The 21,299-nt window shown below is 32.8% G+C and overlaps 1 pseudogene; it reads right to left on the bottom strand.

The window, feature by feature from the left end:
• Window positions 1–258: 258 nt before the first annotated feature.
• Window positions 259–20,657, bottom strand: LOC18096519 (rho GTPase-activating protein 3-like; annotated as a pseudogene).
• Between the last annotated feature and the right edge of the window lie 642 nt (window positions 20,658–21,299).

Below are 21,299 nucleotides of genomic sequence, written 5' to 3'. Positions count from 1 at the left end.
TGAAAATAATTTTAGAAATTAAACTGATTGAAAATAATTTAAAAACCATTAGTCAGAAATTAAACTAGAATAATTAATCAAGTGTGACTTGATTGAAAATAATTTTAGAAATTAAACACTAGAATGTATTTAATTCAAAGATTATAATTCTAGTATTAGAATAATCAAGTCGAGAGTTGATTGATTAAATTTATAAAATTATCCTTAAATAATATATGGATATTATTTAAGGGGCAAATATATATTTAATCATTTGTAGGGTTTTTAAAATTCATTATAAAAACTGTTGGAGATCGAACAATTGAACAGTTTGTGGTTTGCAGTAACCCAACCTTTATAGAATTATTCGAAGTTAGAGAAAATCAGATCTTCAAATAATAAATTCTTAAATAACTCTAAATTTATCTAATAAAAATTCTAAAAACTCTTGAATATTACCTTAAATTTATCATTTCCGTCGCATGTATTGATTTCGGAACCAATAGAATCATTACTCTTAACACTCCGTCACAACTGGACACTCCCTAGCCTAGTGCAAGCAAAGCATACGGAATTAATGCAGTATTAATTTACAAAAGCAACCATGATGGGAAAGAGCAAGTCAAAATCTGCAAACAAAGCATTTCCCGAAGCATGTTGGGGACACTTCGATCAAAAAAATTCAGTAGAGACCCAGATGCCTGCTTAGTCAAAACGGACTCCTCCAATTTGTCAATCATCAGCACATCGTCATTAGTGCCTTCTTCGCATCCTTTTGATTGACTTATAATGTCAATCTTTGTCCTACACTTATCTCACTTACCCTTAGAAAAACTTGTATCACCTGCGAAGTCTTTTGGTAGGCCGCAAGCTGGTTGCTCCACAACCATGCAGTGCAATTTTTATCCCCATCCAACTGCCTCAAGATGCATTCTTCTACCTCACTTAACGACTCAACGTCATTGTCATTATCTTCTTCTTCGCTGCCAGGTCTGTAATGGGCACGATCATCATAGTCTTACGGTCCCTATCTCAACTGACAGCTGACCCATCTCGAGTTGACTGTCAAATTCCTCATCAGTTTGCTGACCAGATGAATGAGATGACATGGGTGAATATCCTCCAGTCGCAGTCTCTTCATGCTCTCGCGCCGTTTTTGTGATTAAGGTTTAGTTGCACAGCATGCATCAATGCTGTGAATGGATCAGACATCTGAAAAGGGGAAAAATCTTCAATCAAATTTAGAAACACAGTAATAAACGAGATTAATACACTGAGTGTACCATCAAGCGAACATGCAAGGCTACATTATATTCGCTTTTAGCAGAAGTGCCTTCATTTCATTGTAAAGAAAAGCAACTTTCATATGCTAAGAAGTAATGGAAATATACCTGAGTCATGTTTGGAGCATAGTCCATTGCAATATTCCCAGCAGTCTTTTTATTGGAATCTTCTTCCTCAACTACATCAGCCATAAGACCAACAGGCCAATTGAGCAATGCAGCCTCAGGAGGCTTTAACTGCTTCACAAGCTCAACAGATTCTTCCTCGTGTTGCATTGCAGAACCTGTACAGGAGAAAGCCCATCCAGCACCCCAGAAGGAAGCTCCCTAAACCAGGCTTTAATAAGGCCTGCTAAACAATGGACAGATGTATCATCAGGCACAATCCCCTTGTTCAGCTGGTCCCTTGCATGCCTCTCCTGGCTATTTTCTGGGTTTAAACGGAAAACCCCTTCTGCCTGGAAAACCAACCAAAATCAAATGTAAGACAATTCATTCAATATTGAAGTGTGAGCATAAAAATCCCAACTGTTTGAACGTTAAGTGGTTTTGTAATCGATACCTTTAGATCTCCTTGTGAGTACAGTCTATCCTGCATCATCAAGAGAATTGTGGGAATACAATTTCCCTTCGAATCATAATTAAGAGACATTAAATTAACATCCGGGCACTGCAAATTGTGATGCTTTAAGTTAAAAAAAAAAAAAAAAACCACTAAATAATACTAGAAAGTAAGGAATTTATACAAATTCATAAGCGACAACACGAAACAAACTATTCGTGAAAATTGAAAGAAGAGAACACAAAAGCTATTACTTTTTTAAATTGAATATAATTATATAATCATGTCAGTTATTGTAAACCACATAATAAATAATAAATTAAATAAATTCCAACTGGATAAAATATTATTTAAAAGAAAATTTCATGAATTAGGATGAAAATTCTCATAAATTTTGAATAGAATTCTGAATAAAATAAATGTACAAATTCGCACCTGGATAATATGGACTGTCAATATAAATCACATGTTTAACCATATAATTTTTTTTCTAATTGAGAATGGTGAAGATTCTGAAATTTTTTTTTATCATGATTAAGGGTAAAATGTCATAAAAAATTATCATTAATCCTTCATTAAACAAAAATAAAACCGTGTACGAAACTTTTTTCACGGTGAGGAGCTTTACATAAACTACTCTTGTTAAAAAATAAATGAGTAATATTTTTATAATTACGAAGAAATCAATTTCTCTCATTCCTTATAAGTTGGCCGGCGGATTCAAGGAGAGGGAAAAGGGTTAAAATTTTTTTCTTCACTTCTTCTCCTTCTTCTTAAATCACTATACCATTAAACAGTTTTACTGACGGAATAATTTCGTCGGTGTAAAGCATGAACTCCGTCGGTGAAATTATTACCGACGGCCTTCGTCCGTCGGTATACTAATCGTCGGTAATTTCTTTTTCCGTCGCTAATTCTGTCGCAAATAAAAACAACCACCCACCGACGGTCTTACAGACGGATACGCGCGGCAAAAAAAATATTCCCGCGAGAACATTACCAACGGACTACACCCGTCTGCATTTTCAACGGTAAGTACCGACGGATAGTCCGTTGGTAATAGTTATGGTAAACACCGATGGAAATATTTCGTCGGTAATTATGGCATAGGTGGTAATTGTTTGGCAACTCTTTGTGAAATACCGACGAAAATTATCCGTCGGTATGTATTTAAAATATATAAAAATAATAATTTATTAATACTAAAAAAGCTTAATAAACAAATAAAATTGGATTAAACATTAAAAATATAAAAATAATGTTAAATAATATTCATCCAAATATTCATTACAAATTTAATGTGTTTAAAAAACAAAATTAAACTAGAATAGCGGCGGAGTTGGAGGAGGAGGAGGAGGCTGGTTGTTCCCGGGACCGTACGACCAAAAAGGAGCTGCACATGTATCATCACCCATCTTTGATCTCATCTCCATGACCATTTGACGGAGCTGATCATAATTCATCGAGAGTTGTTGATATTGTTGTTTCAAGGCAATGAACTCCTCAGACTGGGTGCTCGACACTGATGGAGAGCTCCCAATGGTTGAGATACTACGGGCCGACCGCAAGTTTTCGGCCGTAGTGTTGGAGAGCCCGTAGACCTGATTTTTTTCAGGTCCACCAGACGATCCCACCTTCATCCACAAATCTGGATCGAAATCTGGATGGGTCGAAGGATTGTCCTTATATCTCTCCCTCAACCGGCTATTATAGGTCTCCTGAAATTTTTTTAAAAAATCATCATATTCAATTCAAGAAAATAATAACTTACAAAATATAATGAATGAACGAACATACCACGAAGTGCTGAGCACGGTTGTCCACGAACTACGGCACCCCCTTTGGACAGTCTTGACTCCGCACATGCGTCTCTACAAACAGCTCCATTAGACTCAGCTCATGTTCAAGAGACGTAGCTTGTAAGGAAAAAATAGGTTTCAAGTTAAATATATTATAAGGAACGACAAATTAATTAACGATATATTTCATTAAAATTAATCTTACCATCCGCTTTGCATGTGTGCTGAATGGGACGGATCCGCTAGTGTGCGTGGTCACCGAACCATGAATTTGCCGGTTCTGATTGTTGGCGCCGGACTATGAGCGCCGTGAGAACCGCTATGAGGTCACGTGCTCAATATATGTCGTCCATATTTCCCCCGAGATGAATGGCGGTTTGAATTCCCGCCAAACCGCCACCCCATTCCATCCTTCAAGACCGTTATCCCTCGCATGTCTTTTTGATTTTTTTGGGTGTCATACCAAAAATCACGCAACCTACTTCCATAGTAACATATTATAATTTAGAACATAAAATTATAAAACAAAAATAAATATTATTTTCGATGTTACCTAGTTGCCGCGTAATTCTCCCATACCCTCCTCACAACATTGTTGTTCGACCTATCCCACTCAAATTTGTTCTGTGTATATAAATAATTCATATAAAATAAAAATAGTACAAGATATAAAATTATAAAAATAATTTATTAAAAATAAGCTTGAAATTAAAAGTTAATACCGACCTGAAATCGCTTAAACTATGCATCGATATTAGGTTTCTACTCAGGATGTCTGGAAACCTGGCTTCATTGAAATAATGAAATCTCCATCGACGATTTAAACGTCAATGTTATAGCCCTTGCAGCCTCAATGTTTGTGAACCTGAAATTAAATAAAATTAATAATATTAATTAGTTGTTCATAAATTATGTTATAAGTATATATAAAAAAAAACTAAAACCTAAACAAACTTACATTGAGAGGTCATCCTTCCATTGTACTTGGTACTTACGGGTGAATTGACCCCGCTGTGAAGGCACACCGCTTCTGCGCTGTGAAACCGCGATAGAAGAGGCAGCATCACAAGTTGGCGCAGATTCCTCGCCGTGATCAGCACCTAAGGATACGTCATCCTTGCTGCTAGAAGAACTAGCTGCAACCGTCTGCTGACGATGTGCTGTAGATTTCATTCTACGCATTTACACAAATTTATACGAATAATTACATAATTAACTTTGATTATTTAAAAATAATTCGGCAGCACCTCCCCTATATTGAAGACTACCCACAGTTTTTAAACCTGCAAATCTTTACAATAACCACAAACCAATTGACTCCAGCAACATCATATATACAACCTAACATCTATAGAAATTCAATCATTTAAAAAAAATTCAATAGCACCTCTCCTATATTAGAGACTACCCACAGTTTTCATACCTATAAATATTGCAAAATCAACTCTATACAACCTAACATCTATAGAAATTCAACATTTATATATTTTCAACTAAAATCAATACAAATTCATAAATAACAATTAAAATTAATAAAAATAATAAACAACATAACAAATAATAATATCCTAAAATTAAGATAAACTAATTAAATTTAGTTCTATATTTCAATTAACATTTAAAACATAAATTCAACAATAACAATTATAGCAATACAAACAATAATATCCTAAATTAAGATAAACTAATTAAATTTAATTCTATATATTAATTAACATTTAAAACATAAATTCAACAATAACAATTATGGCAATACAAACAATAATATCATAAAATTAATAAATAAAATGAAAAAACTAAAAAACACTATACAAAACAACCTAAACACAAAACAAACAATACACAAAACTAAAAAACACTACATCAATTCAAAATAAATTTAGGAATAAAAAATGCTTACCTTAATAGTGTGTTGATTTTAAGATTTTATCTACAAACAATACACAAAACAAAGAACACCAAAAAAAATAATCATAATTAAAATAAAAAAAATACAAAGATAAAGAAAAAAGAATACATACCTTTTAATATGTTTAAAACTACCACCACAACAATAAAATCTCTTCCAAAAACTAAATAGAAACGGAGAGGAGAAGAGAAATGGAGATGAAGAGCCGAGAGAAAAAATGAACCAAATGGGGGGAGGGGGGTTTTTATATATCAATTTTTCCGATGGTATTACCGACAGAAATTTATTGTTATCGGTGGCATTAAATTTCATCAGTAATGCCGTCGGTAATTAATTGATATTCGCACAAATTTTTTTGAAAATCCCGCCAGACTTTTCGATCCGTTGGCAAATCCGTCAGTAATTGTGCCTCTGACATGCATGCGCTTCGGGATGTGCATAAACCGTCGGTGAATCCGTCGGTGATATACGTCGGTGAATCCATCGGTGATTATGGCACAATCCTGTAATTGTTTTTCAACTCTCTGTAAAATACCGACGGGTTAAAGTCCGTCGACATGGTCGTCGGTGATTGTGGCACAATCCCGTAAATTTTTTTCAACTCTCTGTGAAATACCAATAGGTTATAGGCCGTCGGTGAAACCGTCAATATTTTTTATTTTTTGTGTAACCCCTTCACAAAATCTTGAATTGCAAACTTACAGCACACACAACACAATAACAAAAGCTGAAAATTAAAAAAGAATAAATATTTCATGTTCCAAAATATTACATTATAAAAATAAAGCTTTACAACATGTTTAGTTAGTCATAATTTTCATCATCGTCCTCAATTGAATTGTTATCATCAGCTTCATCGCACTCTTCAATGTGGTTATCATCTTCTTTAACAATATTCTTTTTTCCACTAGTAGAGCTCAAAACAACATTCAACTCCTCTGCGTCAACATCAACAAGACTATTGTTGAAAACACGAAAAATTCAAATTTTCTTCTAAGTCAATCGAAGGAGCAACTCAGTATGGTTCAACCAACTCACTAGCTTGAAAGACTTCATCTATCACACTTGTGTCTTCGTTCTCATCCTAAACAACCTCGACGCGACCCTTGGGTTTTGTTTTTAAAACGAATAACCAATCAACTCTTGATCGGTCCTTTCTAAAGGAAGGGGTGTATGTGTAATAAACTTGTTGGCATTGCTTTGCGAAAACAAAGACGTCGTTTACGTTGCGGTGTCTAGCTTTTGAGTTGATTTCAACGAGACCATAGTGAGGATCTACTCTGATTCCTCTGTCAGTTGTGTCATACCAATAGCATTTGAATAAAAATACTCTATTTTGCTCGCTATGATATTGTAGTTTGATGACCTCTTCCAATCTACCGTAGTAGTCAACTTCAAACTCACTAGAAGTCGATCCCTTAATACAAACACCATTGTTGTATGCCTTTCTTCCATGCCTGTATTCTTCAGTATGAAAGACATATTCATTGACAAAATACCTGTTATAGCACTTGAATTTTCTTTCAGGGCCCAGGCTTAGTAAAGACAGTGAAATAGCAGCACTACCTTCCATTTGATAAACCTTGTAAATTAAATACAACAATAATTAATAAACGGATATTATGTAATACTGACGTACAATTAATTACATTGCAAGAGATAATGAGTTTGTGATAGGACTTACATGTGTTCTAAACCATGTGGCAAATTGTTCATCTTGTAATTGAAAGATCTGGGATTCGGTCAGCTGTGAGTTATTGGACAGTAAGTATCGTCGATGTTGCCTGCAAGGTTGTTCCAAATTATATGAGTTTATGGTATCACAAAACATAAATAGTACACTCTTGACAAAGTTTAAGTTGAACATCTACTTACTTAATAAAAGGTCTCAGCTCATCACAGTTAAATAGGATATAATTGTGTGCTTGTCTGAACTCTATTTCAGACAAATATCTTCCCCTCACGGCGTTTTTAGGTGTGAGTCGTCTAGGATTAGAGAATATTGACAAGTTCCCACTTGAAGGCACTTCACCACCATCATCATGTCGTGGAACACGGTTGATCGTCGTTCTCAAATGAGGTTCGAAATAGTATGAGATAAATGTTGAGATCTCCTCAACAATATAGGCCTCACATATTGACGCCTCAACATCCGCCTTGTTCTTAACCCTTTTTTTTAAAAAAATTGAACAAGTACCTGTATGTATATATATATATATATATATATATATATATATATATATATATATAATTAATCAAAAATTATCAATTAAAAAAACAAAAAAAAAACATTTAATTATGAATTACATAGCTCCTGTAAAATCTAACCTCTCGAATGGATACATCTATCTGTACTGGACCGGTCCTCCAACTTTTACCTTAAACGATAAATGTACGGGTAGATGCTCCATTGAGTCAAAAAATGATGGAGGGAATATCATCTCAAGTTTGCATATTGTCTTGACAATATTCGTTTCAAGCCTTTCAATGTGATCAACATTCAACTTGCTGGAGCATATATCTCTGAAGAAATGACTGATCTCTGTTAGTGCATCATATATCCCCTTTGGCAACAAATCACGAAAAGCTAATGGGATGAGTGTTTGCATAAACACATGGCAGTCATGACTCTTCATTCCATATAATCTGCATTCCTCTGTATTAACCAGCCTTGATATGTTCGAGGCATGTCCATCGGGAAAACATAGACTCTTAAGCCATTTGTAGACTAGCAGTTGTGCGTTTTTCTCTAACACAAAGCTTGCTCTTGGTTTTGCGACCCGTGACCCATCACAAACCAACTTTATATTTTTACGGTTACATAACACCGCTACATCCAATCTAGCCTTGATGTTGTCCTTTGTCTTCTCCTTCATATCCATGACGGTGTTGAAAATGTTCTCAAACACATTCTTTTCAATGTGCATGACGTTAAGGTTATGGCGGAGAAGATTGGTCTTCCAATAAGGAAGCTCCCAAAAGATACTTTGCTTCACCCAATTATAGGTCAAACCAAAACCAGGAAACTTCTGCTTACCTGATTGGAGACCAAACACAATGTCACCGTACTCTGACACAACATCAAACAATTCTTCACTGGAAAGACGCGGGGGTGCAACATCCTTTTCAACTCTGCCAACAAAGAAATCATTTCTGTTCTTTCTGTACTTGTGATTCGGCGGCAAGAAATGATGGTGACAGTAAAAAAAAAGAAGTTTTACCCCCGTTTGTTAGCGTGAATGCCTTGTTGTTCTCCATACAGTATGGACATGCTAGCTTTCCATGCATGCTTCAACCAGAAACCATTCCATAAGCTGGGAAATCATTGATAGTCCACATCAAAGCCGCTCTCATAACAAAATTATGTTTCCTCGAAATGTCATAAGTCAAAGCTCCAGAGGACCACAACTGCGTCAACTCATCAATCAACGGATGAAGACAAACATCTATATTCCGCCTCGGACTACTCGGACCTGGTATGACCATAGATAAAAACATGAACTTCGGCCTCATACACATCCCCGGTGGCAAGTTATAAACCGTTAGTATGACCAACCAATAAGAATAAGGAGCAGCAAATGACCCGAATGGGTTGAATTTGTTTGTACACAACCTAAGACGCATATTTCTTGATTCAGCTGAAAAGTGAGGATGCACACTATTAAAGTGTTTCCAGGCTTCACCGTCAGAAGGATGCACCATCACTCCATCAACCGCATGATGTGATTGGTTCCATGTCATGTGCTCAGCAGTCCTTGGTGACATGAATAACCTCTGCAGTCTAGGTGTGATTGGGAAGTATCTAAGTTTTTTATATGCCACGAGAGTCTTCCCTCTACCAGTTCTGGGTTTGTAATGGGAATGCCCATATGTGATGCACTCGGTCAGCTCAGCATTTTCAAGGTAGTATAACATGTAGAAGTTAGGGCATATGTCAATTTTGTGGTATCCTAAACCGAGGGGTTTCATCATGGACTTCGCAGCATAGAAGTTCTCTTTCAGTCTGTTCCCTTCAGGTAAAATGCTTCTCGCCCATTCGATAATCTTGTCATAACCGGCCTCACTCAACCTGTGATCTGACTTAATGGTGAACACCTGTGCTACGACTGATAATTTACTGTGGTTCGTGCAGCCATCCCATAATGGTTTGTTAGAATCTTTCAACAGATCAAAAAATCTTGTTGCATCTGCTTTAGGTTCTTCTTCTACGATTGGACATTCCCTGACATTACCTTCACTCATTCTCATTGCATCCATAATCATATTCCTGTAAGGATTACTGTTCTCATTTCCAACTTCATTCATGTTGCTAGCATTAGACGTTGACCCAACCACCTGTTCTTTCATGCTCTCGTCAGGAACAAATAGTTCTTCGTGTGCATACCAACACAGGTAATCCTCCATGAACCCTTTGGTTAGAAGATGCATCGTTACAACATCGTTAAAACCTTGAACACCGTTATAATAATCCATCCTCCGCAATCCTTGGGGTGAGTCCCGATACATCCATGAACGATCATCCATGACTTCTATTGAACCTCTAAAAAACATAATAAAAATATTGGTTTTCCCTGACATTATCCAACAAACTAAAAAAACACTTATGTTAAATATTCATTATCAATTATCAACTATCAACGTTCATACATACAAATTTATACATATATAAATTTCAGAAATCACAACTTCCCAATAGAAATGATAACAATTAAAACAGACCCGTTAAACAAACTATTATTTATTTCATCACAACACATTTAATTCAGTGTAATTCAAACAAAATTTCAACAATTTACAAACAAATATAATTTGACAAAATCTAAAACAAACTATAACAACTACAAAATTATACATTTATACTACAAGTTTCTTTGACAAATAACAATCAAACAAGTACATACGTTAACAAAATACATATACTAAAAAAACAATAAAATTCACATTTAAATGTTAAAACTAAAAAGGATAGATTTACTTACAAAAAATGATAAAATCCACAGGAACGGATATTAATTGTGACCACGTACAAAAATATAAGAAACTTGAGTGCTTGTGTTGAGAAGAGTGGAGAGTTGGGATGGGTGGTTGGCTGCAGTTTGAGAGGGGAGAGGTGGGATGGGAAAGAAGAAGGGCAAGAAGAAGGAGAAACAGAGGAAAAGAGTGTCAGCGAAGTGGGTATATAATGGCTTTTACCGATGGAATCACCAACGAATACATTATGTTGGTGATTCCATCGGTGATTCTGACGGTGAAAGTGCGACGTAACTGGACGGCTATCTCGGTTTGAATCCGTCGGTAAAATCATCTGAAAAAAATCCATGTCACCACACTGTTGTAACTTTCCAAACAAACTGTATAGGCCGTCGGCGATACGGTCGGTATATACCGATGGAATACTTCCGTCGGTATGTACCGACCGTATCGCCGACGGCCTTATTCCGTCGGTATATACCGACAGAGTTGGAGACAGAATTATTTTCATCGGTAAGAATTAACGACGAAAAAATTCCGTCGGTAATTCCTTGGTTTTTGCCGGTTTTCTGGTAGTGAATCTTAGCGAGAGATTGGGTAAGTAACAAAGGAAGTGAGGTTTTTATAGGGAAATTTGTACCAAAAATTAGTGGGTTAAGAAGAATAATGAAGGGTTAAAATTTAAAGAGAAAAATAAGTATTTATTAAAGGAGGAAAAAGGTTTGGCAAACTTGCAAAATAATCCACCAATTTGAGTTCAAATTTTATAGGAAAGATGATTTTTATGATTTATTGCCTTGTTTTAGTGATTTGGTGATGGAAGTATGAAAAAACCCAAAGGGTTTATGTAAATTTTATGGGAATTATTGTTTTAAATGAACTGTTGATTTATATGTATGACAATGGTTAGAATAATAATAAATTGAAGGAAAAATTTGAATGAAAACAAAGGGTTTTGGGCTCGTATTGGGCTGATCATGTGAGGTAATCGGGGAAAGTGGAGATTTGTTTTAATTTCATGGTATTGGATGTTAATGAATTGATGTTAAGGCCTAGGAAATTATAATTGTGGTAGAGTTCGGTTTTGTGCATGATATATATGTATGGAAGTTATGGATTTTTCAAATGGAATGAGAAATTGTTGAATTGAATTGTGTTTTGTATTATTGGGTATTGAAATTACCATGCTTGAGAAATGAATTTTAGAAATCATGATTAATTATGAATTTTATTAGAATTGACAGAATAGTTAGTTTATGGCAATTTAGAAAATTTAGGAAGTTAATCCTAATTGTTTGGATAAATTATATTGTTTGGATTATTTGTATGCTTGATGGTGATTGTGAAAGGAGTTAGATTAAATTGGTATGTTTTGTGTGATTTTTCAACTTTGATTTTGTTTTAGTTTAAATCTTTATTTTGGTTTAGTTTTTGGGTCAAACCTTGGTTTTTAGTTCGGTTCATGGTTGAATTAATGTCTTTGGGTCGACCCGTTTGATTTTGTTATGGGTTAAGTGTTTAAGCTTTGTTTGTTTGGACAACTTTTTGTTAAGGGTTTTTTTGGCTTAAGACGGTGTTTGACAAATACACCCTTAAGTCTATTTTGACAGTTTTTTTTTTTAAAAAAGATGGTTTTGTCAAACATGGCATTATAGAAATAAATATTAAAAAAAGCAATAAATAATTTTTTCTTGTTGCATACGGCTTAATTCTTATAAAAAAATTACATTTTATTTATAAAAGGAAAAGAAAATTGTTTTTTTAGCATTGTTTTGGAAACATTTTGTTTTATAATTTTTTTGTATTTTTTGTGGAATTTACAAGTTTGTAAAATTCCTTAAAGATTTGACTAATATTTCAATAACTCTAAAAAAATTTAATTCATGAAACATCATGATAGACCCAAGAGAAAGTAGTAATAGAAATATGTATATTGGTGAGGATGTGTACAAAGAGAAAATGAAGTTTCATCGTTATATACATTGAAAAGTTCCAAATATCTCAACTATGCTTTTGTTTAAATTCATTGGACTATAAAGAAAAGATAGTTGCAACAATAAAATTGATTGGCATACAAAGTGTCAAATATTAGGGATTGTTGACCAATCCTCCATGTGCCATACTAATCAACAAAAAAACTTGTTTGGATGGTAAGGACAAACACATAGAAAAATAATTTAGATTCCATGCACCAATCTTAAAGTAATTCTAAGCAAGTATTACATCTGAATGTAGAGTACTGGAGGGTATTGGATTGGTAGGGCTTTTGAAAGAGGTGAGTTATCAGAACTTCCAAGACTATTCGGTACCTAAAAAAACCTTTATTTTCAGCATCTAGATCTGATATTTTTACATCAAATTTGAACTTTTTATTGCAAGGTGATAGTTCCTTCAAAATAGAAGCATTCTCATTAACTTATTTCAAAATCAAGGACTTGTCTTTTGTATTCTCCTCTTTTAAATCAACTCGTAGATGATACAAATCCTCAAAAACCTTTCTCATGATCTCAAACAGTGCTTTTGACAATTGATAATAGAGAACCCTCTATAACAAAAAGTATTTAAATCAATTAATTAAACCTTGAAATGACTAGATAACAACATGACAAACCTCTCTTCTAATATTCAATTTATAGGACTCAAAGCCCTTACCCATCGCCACCAAGTCTCTTCATCGAAACATGATATTGGATGCCAAGATGTAATTTAAATAATTAATTAATTGAATAATATATATTTGGTGGTGAGTAATAATTGTTTTGAGAGTACAAGATGATACAAGATATAAAAATAAGTTGTGGTTCACAAAGATGATTCGAACATCTTTATATAGAATATGGCTATTTCTAGAATTTGTACTTCCTTTTTAATTTTTCTTGAAAGGAACAAAGGACATCAATTTAAACTAATATGTCCAATTACAAATATTAAATTATAATTTAACCTAAACATGATTTAATTAAAAACTTATTAAACTAAACAAACAATGCATAGGGAAGACCTTTTAAAAACAAAAGTGGTTACCCTAATGATGATTGAGAGGTGGTTGTTTTGGTGGTGGTTATTCGTTAATAGGTCTTGTTTGGAAAAGGGTTATTAAGGGTTGGTTAGTTTTTTTGTTTTTTTTTTATGAAAATGGTAAATGGCGCTAGGAGATCATGAAAGGTTGTGATTTTTTAAGGGATTGTGAGTTGTGGGGAAAAAAAGAGAGAAAGTTGAATAAAATTGTTCATTTTTTTTGTTTGGAGTTTCTCATATGGACATAGACTAATGAATGATGCGGTATTTAGTTAATGAAACTAAGTTATAACTTGTAAAATACCACTAATTACATGTTGAGTATTATAAAATTTCTCGTTCAATTCATCACTAATGGTTTTACATTATCCTTTAATTCAGTACAATCACAATCATTGTCACACAAAGAATTACAACATAGAAGTTTATGTATTTATGGATGTGAATAAGGGTATTTTTGTTAGGTAAAGTGTTTGGATAAAAAAATAATATTTTCAATATGACCCAAAGGTGAAATATTACATTACATTACAAAAAAAAAGAAAAAAAAAGGGATTGTGATTCATCTAGTGTAATAAGCTTTGTTCTTTCCTTTCTTTTTTAAAAATTTTTCTCTGCTCCTAACAACTAATAAGAAGAAAAGAAAAGGGAAAGAAGAGAGCAAGATAGAATAAAAAGAAGGGAAGGGATGTGTGTTATAGAAGAAAATGTTGCAAATAGAGAGCTTGTTATTGAGTTACTGGTGTTGAATATGATGGTGGTGGCGGTGGTGTTCGGTTCACTTTCTTCTTTTGTGAAACCCAGTTGATGGAAAAAAGGAAGGAGAAGGAATCGCTGATCTGATAAAAAAAAAGATGAGGGAAGGAATCCTCATGTTGTTATGTTGATTAAGTATGATTAATCTTCACAATGGGATTTTTTTTCCTTTTTTTAAAGCCATGTTTGCCATATATGTTCCTTTTTTTTTTCTCTTTCTTTGCTTCCAAATCTAACAAGCATAAAAGAAAGAGGGGTAATGAAAAGAAAGGAACAGATGTGTTTTAGAGAAAAAAAGTGGTGCCAAAAGAGGGTTTGCTCCTGAGGTATTATGGACATACACTCGTTGTCATTGTGAATTCACATGGTGCAATGAGCTTCTTTTTTTTCACTTCTTATAGGAGACATAGAGGCATATCTACCATGTTTTTTTTTCTTTCCTTTTTTTTTCTTTACTCCTAACAGTTAATAAGCAGAAAAAAATGAGAGAGAAATAAACGTGATATAATAAAAAGAAGAGAAAAGATATAACTCTTTAGGTGTGGTCAAGCAACCCACAATGAAGATGATATAACTTCCGGAAAGCTAAGAAATCAGGTTTGATAGGAGTGTGACACAATAGAAACCTGTCCTAAGACACCAAAATTATTGGAATAAGAGACCCCTACCTAATGAATACTAATTCATGAAGGAGAAGTATAAGGAAGATGCCAAAAGGTCAATTATACCTTGATAAATCAAATTTGTTCTTTGTCCCTGCAAAGAAAACGTGTTGCATCACATAAAACACAAGTTTATTTCATAAATCCATGGTTACTGAAAACTTTAGCTTACAAACCTTATATAATAGTTCAACTATTAACCCTAATAGACCCAAAACTTGTGGGCTAATATTTATCCACTTACTATAAACCCAAAGTATGTTAACTAAGCCATACATTAAAAAATAATAAAAACAACAAATGTGACACACAAACTAAAATCTTTGCACCTAATTAAACAAAATAACTTAAGATAGATAAATTTTCTAGTTTAAAAAAATGTCATGAACGAAATTTTCATCCTAAAAACACTAGGGTTTTTGTTGCCACCTTTAGATATAAAAATAAGCTAGGAAAATTGATTATTGAAATTGCCTCCTTTTTAGTTTCCTTGTTTGTTTAAGATAATTAATTGTAACTTTAAAGAATCATCTCAAAACATGGAAACCTTTGTTGCCTTCCTTTAACCTTCTTTGTAGAATTAGAAGACTCTTGAAAATAAGCTAACCAATTTATCATTAAATACCATCAACTCTTCTTTTCTTGTGCAGCTAGGATGAATACGAAATCTTGTAAAAAAAGGATTTTGAAACATCAATGAATCCTTTCCACACTTGAAAACTATGTTGCAACCCATTAAAGATCCTTGTAGAACTAGAACATTTCCAAAACAAGTTTCCATATCCTTGTAGGAAAAAGATCCTGGCTAAATAGAAAGTTCACAAGTCAAAAAGAAATAAATAACAAAATTCATACAGTCTGTTCTGACTATATCACAAGGCCTTTTCAAATTCTAACATGCTTGAAAGTTTACCCCAACATATAAAAGTACCTCTAGAGTCTTCTAGTAAAGTTTTGGCTCGATCTAATGGTTTGATTTTGAGTTATGCTTAATAACGTAAAACTGGATAGTAGAAAATTTTGTGCCAAAATTTGAATCTTAACTTGCCTGGATTGTATCAGGAACATTGGAGAAGAAAATAGTGTAGAACGAGGGCTTACTATCAATTTGCTGATGATGAAGATGGTGATGATGGAGGTTTTCAGTTCACTTTTTTTCTTTTTTAAAACCCAACCAATAAAATAAAGGGAAGAAAATGAATTGTTGATCTGATAAAAGAAAAAGAAAGGAAGGGATCATCATCTTATTGTGTTGGTTAAGATTTATATTGATTTGTTTTCCCTTTTCATTTCTTATAGGAGACATAGACGCATTTATATCATATTTTCTTGCTTCCTTTTTTGTCTCTTTCTTTGCTCTTAATAACCAATAGGTAGAAAATAAAATGGAGAGAAAAGAGCGCAGCATAATTTTTTATTTAAAAAGAAAGAAAGAATGTGCCCTAGAGAAGAAAATGGTATAGAGAGGGCTTACTTTCAAGTTGTTGTGGACAAATAATCATTGTAATTATAGATTCATATGGTGCAATAAGCTTCTTCTTCTTCTTTTAATTTCATATGGGAGACATGAAGGCATATACCATGATAGAATGAAAAGAAGGGAAAGAAGACATGTTAAAGAATAAAATGGCATAGAGAAAGGGCTTTCTCCTGATATAGTGGTGATGAAGATGATGGTAGTGGTGGTATTGAGTTCTCCTCTTTCGTTTTCAAAACCTAGTCAATAAAAGAAAGGGAGAAAAAGGAATTACCAATTTGAAAAAAAAAAAAAAGGGAAGGAATTATCATCTTGTTGTGTTGATTAAGTATAATTAAGGTTCATACTAGGATGTTTTTTTCTTTTAAATCGACTCTTTAAATTATGTAATTTATATGCATGTATAATGAAGTTAGAGATTTTACCTTGCCTTCGAATCTCTAACTCTTTATTTTAAATACATATTAGGTGTTTGAAAAGAAGCCTAAGTGTGGTTTTATCCTTTTTTATAAACATGTTTGCCTAAGTTTATTATTGCAGTACACTAAGACTTTAATTCTTTTTTTTGGGTTGGGGTTTTGGAAGAGGGTGCCTTCGTTAATTAAGGGGTTTTAATTCTTTATTACTATTGTGTTTTTCTCTTTTATGCATATACACATGGTTTCTATAGGAGTTTTTTCTCCCCTACTTCTTTGATTGTTCTTTCAGCAAGACTTTTTTTGTAATTGTTAGATGTGCTTGCTCACAATATTTTTTATTCTTTCAATGTTTTGCACTTTTTCTTTTCTTTCTTTTCTCTTTTTAATTGTTTTTAGAAGCTTTCTTGCTCTACCCCCCTCCAATATGATCCTTTTTTATTTTTTTTAGTATATCATATGCATGCCTCTTCTGAGTTCAAACTATTTTTTCCTTCCATTAAATCTCATTTTCTTATATTAGTAATCATTCAATAGCTTAACTTTTTTATTTTCTATTTCTTTTATATATATATATTTGAGCTTCAATTTATAGAGTGAATAAGATTTTACAAATTATCATTGCATTTATATATCTTGGAATTGTTGTGCAAATTTGTTTCATTGAACATCATTCTCTCTTTGTTTATGTATGTTTGAATTTAACTAGAGGTGGGTAGAACAACAATATGCCAATTCTATAAAATTATAGTAGCTAGATAGCTTTTTTAACAAAATATTTATGCTTAAATTTGTTTAAAACTTTTCATGTGAATTATGTGATGTTTCAAAAAATAGAAATTAAGGTGAAAAAACTTTACTCAAGAAAATGAATGCCTTTCCAAAAAGATCTTTGAAATTGCTAAAATATTTTTCATTTAACAATTGAAGACTTCCTCTCCTTTATCTTTCTTTTTTATCCTATCATATGCTTCTATAAGTCTATTATCTAAAGAAACATCAAAAGGTTTATAATTAATTTCTAATGAACCCAGTTAGCTTCATTCGCTATGCGCTCAAAACTTTAATAGCCAGATAGAAAGGACCACTTAACCAGTACGATGAGATTATCAATCAAAAGGAAACAATGGCCTAAACTCCTTATTGCAAGGTCAAATATGACCTATCATGAAAGAAATCTTGTACTCATTTATTTGATTTTGTTCATTGTGCCATCACAAAATAGGCTTCTTTGACTAAGAAAGGATTTTTTTTTTCCAAAAGAGAAGAGCTTCTCTTTTGCTACAATGCTTATTAATTGTTTTCTTCTATTCTTATGTAAGGTTGTCTCATAGTTACCTTTTCACTTCTGGAGAGGATTGTAAGGTGGCTGGTTTTGGATGTTGTGATCTTCACGTTATGGGTGTTGCCATGGTTGTTGGTGGTGGTACACCTTAATATCTCTTTGCCAACTTTCTTTGTTCTTCAGTGGGTTTTTTTTTTTATGATTCGAGTCAAATCAAAGATCCTTTCTGGTTTTTACTCTTTTTTTAACTTTATTTTTTTTCTATTTTCTTTGCGAGAGAAAACTCTAAAAAATATTATTTTAGGAGGTTTCAATTATGAGCTATGTCTTAAAATCTTTAGTCTTTTTATTGTTTTCTCTTAAAATGGATTCTTATGTTTTTAATTTTTGACAATTATTTCATTAGTACTATTTTTGTTAATGTAAACTAATGATGAGTTTGAGTTTTGGTTTATCCAAGAACTTAATTATGCAAGTATCGAGAGTGAATTTGCATAAAACTTATATCCATGACATGTATCTTATTGTAAAAATAATATGGCTCGCATGCTTTTCTCCATAAAGCTTTATGAATCTTATTAAGAGATGGCAATTATTTATTTATTGACCTATTTGTTGATTTTAATGCTTCTCTTGAAATCATAAGTCGAGTATAGGGTGTGTTTGATATTGTGGTTGTTTATGTAGTTGTGGTTTCAAAAAAGCACTTTCATAAAAATCACTTTTGTTGAGGTTTGTTTAAAAAATTTAAGTGTTTGGTTAAAAACTGTGATTGAAATTGAGGTTGAACAAAAAACAGTTTTATATGTTTGGTTAATATGCTTTTTATATTGAGGTTTGATTGTGAAATTACTTAAAAGGACACACACACACACACACACACACACACACACATATATATATATAATTGCAAAATATTGTAGATTTATAATTATGATTACATAACGAAATGAATAATCCTTATACATTATGTTTTTTTTTCTATTGTCTCATCAAACTATTTGCAATTTCATCACATACAAAATCTATACGTGAAGGCTTCTACGATCCTTAACTATCTGAGCGAGCTACTATATATGGTAAAAAGTCATCCGGAATAAAATTGAGATTGCAATCATATTTAGTAAAAACCTCATCATCTTGCGATCTCCTTCTAATATAGTTATATAGTGCCACTAATGCAACTACAATCTCAACTTGCATTTTATATAGATAAGTAGGTATGTTTTATAAAATTCTCCACCTCTATTTCCATACTCCAAAAGAACACTCTATCACGTTACGTGGTGATGAGTGTGCACGATTAAACACTTCTTCCCGACCACTTGGTTGTCCATGACGCCTAAAATCTTGTAAGTGACACATCTCGCCTTTATAGGGACCTAAAGACCCATACTCATTGGGATATCCAGCATCAACCAAATCATATTTACCTGCAAATAAGAACATGCTAATTTTTTTCAATAACTAAAAAAGAATATTATCTAACTTCAATTATCAGCTCTTCAATTTATATCAAATCACAACCTTCCAGTGGTTTTGGAAATTTTATACTACTACTGTCAATGGCCTTAAGAAAAATACGTATAATGTGTGCACTGCCTTCCCATCCTGCCAACACAAACATGAACTGCATGTCAAAACTACAAGCAGTCATGACATTTTGTGTCAGTACACCTTTTCTTTCAATAAATGAAATTTAATTATTTGATGATATGCAGGCACGAACATGTGTGCCATTAATTGCACAGACACAATTGTACAGGAAAAAAATATATAAGTAATTGGAAACATTAATAAAATAATTGATATTCATTCAAACAACATAAAAAATAAAATTTGGTCTTACCTTGAAATGTGGCATATATCTTGGATTCATTGCAATTTCTCTTGGGGTGTTGGTAAATTGTTGATCTACTTGTTTTATGACTTTTATAGCAAACAAACATAATGATTTAAGAACTTCTTTTATACATCTACTAACAGTTTCACCTGAATATTAAAATCTCCCCTAGACTTCCCTATTTGACACCCCTACTGCTTTTGTATATAGAACATTGCTACCTTTTCAATAACGCTCATTTTTCTTGAAGATTTTAACCTATAATGTGTTTCTAAATCATTACACAGACTCAACAAAGTGGTTGTGTCCATCATAAACATGTTAACACATCGTTTCCAATGACCTCTTAAAACTTCATTCAACCAAAGCATCTCTGTATTGTATGAAACTATACATGGTTTTTTATGCATATAATTAATATAATATATGTTTATAGCTTCAGCTATGCATATAATTAATTTATTCATATCAAACTATCTCCTTAAAAAAAATCACCATTACTATCACTTTCATCATCATTATCATTGTTGTCATCGTCGTTGTTGTTTCCATCATCGTCATCTTCAGCATCAGCAACTGAGGCACCACTATCTTCACAACTAGGATAATTAATGTGGTCTACAATGCGGTTCATTACATTATCATAATCATTATTAAAATCTTTGTTAGATATGACATTAAACCGTGGATCGTCCATATCTTCAATTACATGTAAATAAAAAAAATGATAGGTTGTTAATAAAATATCATAAATTCAATTAAATATCATTCAATAACAAAAAAAAATCAAAGACTTGGGAAGAATAATTTTATCACAAACTTGTCAAGCCCAAGAAGGTGTTTCACTTGCTTGTAACAAAGACAGTTGAGATGTTTGTTCTGAAGACAATTATTTTATTGAAATACATGATAGAAGCATCCCTCCTTATATAGAAAAAAGTAAATGATTGTCGACATTGCTGAAATAAGCATATTTACATATCTTTTGTACATGTTTTACTTTCAAAATAATTGGTTGCCCAAGTCTGACATGTATAAGCTGTAAAATTTAAATATGAATGTACTTTTGTATCAAACATTTTGTTACTTTCACGTGGTTTCTGAAAAATTATTGTTCTGTCTCTATTATTCAAGATTCTTTGTCCCTATATTTTTGGATTTTTTTTGCATATATAACCGGTTACACTCATCAAAACTATCACATGCATCATTTTCATTGACAGCTTTTGTCAAATAGTCATTTATTTAGAGCCTTTGGTCATCCTTTACTTTTATACCATTTATTTTTTTCTTTTCATATATTTTTCTTGTTTTGGCCGATTGTCTTCACCTTTGTTAT

The sequence above is a fragment of the Populus trichocarpa genome, chromosome 2, assembly GCF_000002775.5.
Source record: "Populus trichocarpa isolate Nisqually-1 chromosome 2, P.trichocarpa_v4.1, whole genome shotgun sequence".
Classification (NCBI taxonomy): Eukaryota; Viridiplantae; Streptophyta; class Magnoliopsida; order Malpighiales; family Salicaceae; genus Populus; species Populus trichocarpa.
This window is presented reverse-complemented; position numbering and strand designations above follow the sequence as displayed.